The sequence below is a fragment of the Engraulis encrasicolus genome, chromosome 15 (genome assembly GCF_034702125.1).
Source record: "Engraulis encrasicolus isolate BLACKSEA-1 chromosome 15, IST_EnEncr_1.0, whole genome shotgun sequence".
Classification (NCBI taxonomy): domain Eukaryota; kingdom Metazoa; phylum Chordata; class Actinopteri; order Clupeiformes; family Engraulidae; genus Engraulis; species Engraulis encrasicolus.
The window spans coordinates 31434445-31441944 of record NC_085871.1 but is presented as its reverse complement, the minus strand read 5'-3'; the positions used below and the strand labels follow the sequence as shown (position 1 = coordinate 31441944).

At 38.9% G+C, this 7500-nt stretch overlaps 1 protein-coding gene across 1 annotated transcript in view; it reads right to left on the bottom strand.

Moving 5' to 3' along the window:
• dock4b (dedicator of cytokinesis 4b) overlaps nt 1-7500 on the bottom strand; it is a 253487-nt gene that overhangs the window by 111406 nt on the left and 134581 nt on the right. The gene's annotated exons all lie outside the window — the stretch shown is intronic.

Sequence of the window (7500 nt, the reverse complement as noted above, 5' to 3'; positions counted from 1 at the left end):
GAACAGTGCAAACGTTTTGGTCCCATTCCCATTTCGGCCCCATTCTTAGTTCTAGTAAAATAAAGTATCACTGAAGTGTTGCAAATGCAAACGGAGGAAAGCACTATTAGCTGGGTCTCTTAGCGTCCAAAAAGGGCCTAATCGTTACGCGCTGGATAGAAGCACCAAAATCGGTGTAGACCTTCCTTAGGGTGTTCTCCATCATTTCAGAAGGGGTGCCCCAAATTTCAATGTCATTAAGGTCATTTTTATGGGGTAAATCCAAGATGGCTGCCCAAAACCAGCCAATAGTAGTAAAATGCTGTACTGCCTGGACATAATGGTGTTATGGGCCAATCCACCTATTTGTGTGTGATGTATACAAACTGAACTTTGAAAATATGTGCAAAACTTACCATAAAAACAATGTTATATATGTCTTATTTAGATTCAAAAACAGGAAAATCATAAAAACCATGGTCAGAATGAGATCACTCTACAATTGAGAGCTCATTTCTGGGCATTTAGCTATTGAATCAACATTCATTAAGAGTTTTAAAAAATTGCAGTGGGTCATATCTATAACATCCAAAAAGAAAATTGTGGTTAGAAAATTTAGGGGAGAAGAGATAAACCCTTGAACTGGGCCACACATAACTGTCCCAATGTTAGCATGCTAGCATTAGCAGGTTCAGACACTCAGTCTGCTCTTCAGATAAAGATGGCAAACAATAATTTTAATCCCACTTACACATGCGCGCACACACACAAACTACTACTACTTCCTTAGGACCCCCTCAATGATTTAACCCTAGGAGTCCAACTGAAATATATTCATATCAATCAAGTCAATAATACATGTACATATCAAGTGTCAGTGACAGCTGTCAAATGGCAAATGTATGCTGAGTAATGTTCAGATATGTATATCGAATTCCTAAGTGTACAATGGAGTGATAAGGGCATTTATGCTTAGGAAATTATGAATAATCAATATGCAATACACCATCCATACAGTATATTGACAGATACTTTGTTTTAAAAGAACAAAATGGTAACATGTCTGTTTTTCCATCTACTTTTGGCTTTAATCTAGATGACATGTTGGCTACCTTACCACTTAATTTATTGTTTGCTCGTTATTTTTTATTTGTGGGTGTGGTCCTTTGTTTAAAACATGTCTGCCTGCCTTCCCTCTCTCACATAGGCTACTAAAATAGTCTTTCAAAAACTTAAAACAACAGCATGTGGAAATCCTATTGGCTTTGGAGGGCTAACGTCTATAAGACTATACTGTACTCTACTGTATTGCACTGTACTGTACTCTACTATACTGTACTGTACTGTACTGTAATGTGATATACCGTACTGTACTCTACTGCACCGTGCAGTATGCTACTGTACTGTACTGTACTGTACTGTACTGTACTAGACTGCACCGTACTGTATGCTACTGTACTGTACTTAACTAGACTCCACCATACTTTATGCTGTACTGTACTGTACTTTACTTTACTGTACTGCACCGTACTGTATGCTACTGTACTGTACTGCACCGTACTGTATGCTACTGTACTGTACTGTACTGTACTATACTGCACCGTACTGTATGCTACTGTACTGTACTGCACCGTACTGTATGCTACTGTACTGTACTGTACTATACTCTACTGTACTTTATTATACTGCACCATTCTGTATGCTACTGTACTGTACTGCACTCCACTGCACTGCACTGTACTGTACAGTACAACTGAACTGAAACATGTAGAGCGGTGGTGCTCAAACTGTGGTACGCATACCACTGGTGGTACTTGAGACATCTCTGGTGGTACTTGGAATGCCATTATGAACCTCTCCTGTACTGACTGGCAAAAGTGAATATGGAAGGCCTTTACTGCGATATTCTAATGTTGGTTGTCAAGGTGGTACTCGGAGAGCTCAATATTTTCTCAGGGGGTACTTCACACAAAAGGTTTGAGAACCACTGATGTAGAGCATTCTGAGGACATGTACAATATTATGCAAAAAGGTGTAGTGGGAATGAGTTATATTACTGTTACCACTCAAAATCTTGAAGGTTAAAAAAAGTCTTGTGGCATTTTGTTTGGGGGGGCGGGGTATGATCGACTATTCTTCCGCCCAGACTATTTAAGTGCCTTGCATATCAAGAAAATGAGTCCAGGTAATGATTTACCTTCATAGTATATACCATATGAGAAGTGTTGTTCTATATAGATATTTCTCCTATGGGTAAGGGTGGCAAAAGACCTACAGTACATGTTGTCCATCAGCTGTCAGTTTTGATAGCAGTTTAAATGATTACTGAGCTAACTAATACAACTTTTGACACAAGTACTAGGTGAGGACTTGTCTGCAAATAAACATTTTTTTTTATCTCTGTCTTCTTACTCAACATACACTAAGAAATCATTCCCATTTAATTTGAACTGAAGCCATACTGTGGCCTACATGTAGGCCTATATTGAGTAATCTGTAATGCCATTCTAAAGATGACTGAAATGCTCTCACAATATGCACTTGTAAAAATATAGAATTAGGTGATCTTATGGGGTTCTTCATACATATGGAAAGGTCCTGTCCTTTACCCTCTCTCATACAAATAAAATACGTATATCTGTTATGGAAATTAGAGGATGGAGAACCTGCTACCTAGGGCATCTTGCACTGACACTATCCCATTCAAATCGAGCATTAGCAGCAGTCTATTCTCACCATAGTTTTAGTGTTGGCAATGCTCATTTTAATTCAGAGCAAGAATCTTCTCAAATCGTTCACAATGTTACATGCTGTCAAGCACGTAAGCACAGACTCACCCATACTTTCACACTATGTACATTTTGTAGTTTTATCAATCTGGTCTAGCAGGCTACCCTTGCTTCATCTCTTCTGAGGACTATATTAACATTGTCAGCTAAGTATAATGTCATGTAATAACAATGTAATGCGTTACCAATAGAGCTGGGCGGTGTACGGTTAAAAAACCGTGATCTCGGTTTACACTACACAAGGTTCTCTTTTTGATGAGAGACGGTTTTGTTGTTGTTGTTGTTTAGCCTACTATGTTATGTGCGTGAGCTTCATATTCCGTGTCACACTTCCAAAGATTCTTCTAATTCACCCTGACACTTCATTTCAACTCTGCTAAGTCCACTGTTGTTGCTGTTCCACTAGGGAATGTCACCACAATGCAATAATGCAATTGTTCAATGCTTGAACTAATAAAATAATTGGTTACGCGCTAGAGGCTAGTGAGAGTGAAACATGATGAACACACATGGCATGGATGAATCATGACAAACATTTCAATTCATTTAGCCTACCTTTGTTCTCACAAAGTTAAATAAAAGGCAATTCTATGTGGTGCTATGTTAACAGGCTACAACAGTTATCTGATTCTTAACTGTATTTAATTACCATCCCAACTGTGTGCGCAGTGCTGTTAAGACTGCCTATAAGCTAAAGTAGCCTAGCTTTCAAATGCAATGGGCAGACAAGATACATTGCTACATTGCTATATTTGTTTGAAATGATTTGGGGGCAAAATAGGAGCGAAACACATCGCAATATGACACAAACTACCGGACAAAATACCTTCTACGTTGGATTTGGACTTTAATTCAAAGACAACATGCACACAATGTCAAGTAAATCCGTTTGTTTTCAGTGTCTGTCTTCAGTCTGTTTCGTTTCTGTCCCACTGTTGTTTACTCGCTTGTCCAGCGGCAGCGCAACGCGCCGGATGTGTTGCCAGGTGTAGAACGACAAATAAGCCATTAGTGTTGCCAGGTGTAGAACGAAATAAGCTGTTTTGGGCTGTCTTGGAAAAAAAGCCCAAAACAGCTGCTTATAATCATTTAACCCTTCTTCCTTGAAAAATCTATGACACCCTGGTCTAGATTTTAGGTTATTTTATGAAATGCTGCATTTTCCCCTTTGTTGGATAGGGAAATATAAACTATAAATTATAGAAAATATTATTGAAATGGAAAAATGATAAAATATAAATGGAGATTAATTTAAATTCATGATTTTATCTCATTTTAACATTTAATTTGAGATCTTTTCCTCAGAAAGATTAAGATTTGGGGGGAAATCGTCGCATATCAAAAACCGTGCAGAAAACCGTGATATCAATTTTCATCAAGAAAACCGTGATGCTAATTTTTTCCAAAACCGCCCAGCCCTAGTTACCAACATGACATATTGTATATGACATGGTAGACATTTTTTTTTCAAGGGGCACCCCTTCTAGGATGTCTTCAAATCAGTCAAGGAACACGTGTACCGAATTATATGCTTCTATCCAGCGCGTAAAGATTTCTCGGCTTAGAGCCCCTACTATATTGAGTGAGAGTAATGATTGCACAGGACAGATTAAACTACTGGACGTAAGTAGGTTTATATAAGTTGGGCCAACTGAAGAAAACTTCACAAACTATGTAAATGTGAGTGGATGTGTGACAGAGAGCATAAGGGGTTTGTTCAACATTGCCTGAAGTGTTTTTGCCTTTGAGTTCATGTGTGTGTGTGTGTGTGTGTGTGTGTGTGTGTGTGTGTGTGTGTGTGTGTGTGTGTGTGTGTGTGTGTGTGTGTGTGTGTGTGTGTGTGTGTGTGTGTGTGTGTGTGTGTGTGTGCGCGCGTGCGTATGTGGGTGCGTGAATGCGTGAGTGTGTGCATGTGTGCATGCGTGCATGCGTGTGTTCTGTGTGTGTATTTGTAATGTATGAGTGCATACAAGTTAACATCTGTTCTTTTACTTCATTAGCCAAACTTGTGCAATTGTGTGAGTGCGTGCGTGCGTGCGTGCTCTCCTTCAGGGCTTGAACTGAACGTCTGCCTCTGTATTAAATATTAAGGTCATTGTCCAGCTTTGCCAACGTTTTCTTGTTACCCTGACGGGCAATTGAATACCTAAGTGGCAAATTCACCTTGATGTGAGGTTTCTAATCCTAAGCATGTGAGTCTGTACGGCACTATATTGAATAGGCATGGTACGGTTTGTGTCGCAAACCGAAACCGTACGGTGTGGATGTCATGGAACAGGGTAGTGCGCAACCGCACGGTGCCCACGGTTTCCAAAAAAAAAAAAAAATAGAGAGAGTGACCACCGGCGGACGAGGCAATTAAAATCCTACTGCTTTTACAAGCATAAAACACAAAGACTAGGATATTGAGTGTGGAAAGACTGATTTATATCAGCCAAATGAAAGGCATAATGTAACAGCATGCACCAGCTGAGTAGGCTACAGTAGCCTACGAGCAAGCGCAGGTCGGTCAGGACAGGAGCGCCTCCCTCTCCCCCTCTCTCTCCCCGTTAGCGCAAGTGACTGCCCCCAGCCTTTATTCTGACCAATTTAAATTAAATGAACATGAATTTACAAAAAATGACAGATTAGCAAAACAAAGTAGACTTACGTTACAGTAGCCTAGTGTAGGTTATATCCACGTGGCATTGGATGGGGATTCCGGACGGCATAATGCGAGATATGAACATATCCATCAGATTCACTGCGCTGTCCTTAACTGCAATCAACTGTAGGCCTAATTACATGTAGCCAGTTAAACTCTGATGGAATGAGGGGTACTTTGTAATGTTGCCTAGTTAACATTGATGTTTAACACTATAACCAAAATAAAATGACTGTTTTAACAGGCTCAGATTCACAGGAGTTTTGTGAAACATTCTTGTGAATACACTTCTAAAAAAACGATCTTTTTAAATTATTTGTTACCTTAACTTTCACATTTTAACATAACTTAACCCTATCACTTGTTCACTTGAAATTGAATTTGACTTCTGATTTTACTTCTATGCTTCTCACGGCCGGCAGTTTCTTGATAGGAAGCAACATTCCTAAGCGCAAAACTCGCAGAAAGCGGTATCAAAATAAAAGTCCAATTCGTTCTCAGTGTGTCATTAACCAAAATAGTCATACTGCACTGACCTAATGGTCTCATTGCCTACAGGAGTGTAGCTTTTTTATTTTTACACATCAAATGTGTTATAGTATGTAATATTTGAATATTTGTCAACTTAAAAGTTGTGAAATAAATGGAAGCATGTTAAAATCACTGATAAGATATATTTTCTCTTTCAGTAACTTCACCTTGTTAGGTTAAATTAAGTCAAATTCAACATACCCATGATAAGCTTACATTTTCATTCTAATTTCTATTTTAGACATTTACGGTGCATAATACATTTTATAAAAAAAATAATAATTAAAAAAAAAAAAAAAAAAAAAACAGAACCGTACAAAACCGAAAACCGTGACCTTGAAACCGTGATATGGACCGAATCGTGACTTTTGTGAACCGTACCACCCCTAATATTGAATGATTCATTTTCACTCATCTTTATATATTTTTAGAGGGTTTGCACACAACATACGTAGGTTTGCTGACCAAACCAGAATCCATTCTTCAAACAATGCAGGATTCTAAAATTCAGCATTATACTCGATGGAAGAGAATATTCTTTAGAACTTAAATCCTCTTCTGATCAGAGACTGCAGTGTGTAAAGTATTGTCATAAGGACCATAACAACCATTTCCAGTAAGAGGCTACGATGAGGAATCGCAGAAATAGCAACTGGCAAAAAAGTGGATAAAATTGGGGTAGCTTAAAATTGCTAGGAATGTAGGTATGCTGGAAATGACATAGTTGGGCAGAGTAGAATAGAGACCGTTTTGTGATCAAAGTTCAAAGTTCAAAGTACTTTATTTTGCCATTTGTGCATAAACTAGTAGTCCAAGCACATAGGAACTCTTGTGCAGGCCCTCTGTGTCAATAAATAGAATTAAATAGAAAAATAGGAAGACAAAATACATTAAAAAGTGATAAAAATCAAATAAAAAAGGTGGATCAATTTTTTTGCCATCAGCCTCACCGTTGCTGGGAAGAAACTGTTGAAAAACCTTGCTCTTCTGGTAGGAATGCTGTCCGCTCTACTGTGTCTCAGTTTGTATGTGCAGTTCTTGTGTTTGAGCAGAGAGTTAGCTGGATGGAGTGGGTCTTTAATGATTTTCTCTGCTCTCCTATGGCTGCGCTGTACATAAATGTAGTCCATGGAGGGAAGTGCTGTGCCTATAATCCTCTCCGCAGTCTTGATTATTCGTTGCAAAGACTTCCTTTCAGCCTGAGTGATGTTGCCATACCAGACAGTGATGACTGTTGTGACATAATTGTGTTGTGACATAATAAGTGTTGTCACAGACATAATTTAGGTATGCAGTAGAAAATTCACTAGGCCTACTGTGAATTATTGTTGTTATAGTACTGTGTAGAACTGTGACAGTAGATAGTACAGTACACATGCCATGCACAGTGACTGCACAAATACACCTACCGCGACAAGATTGAGGCGAGCGACGGAAGTAATTGACTTTGTATTGAGTCGCGAGAGAAAAGCGATTCTGGAGACTAGAGCGATTTGCGCGACGAGCGCGACAGTTTGAAGTTGAAATCCTTTCAACTTTCTATGACGCGGTTCGACA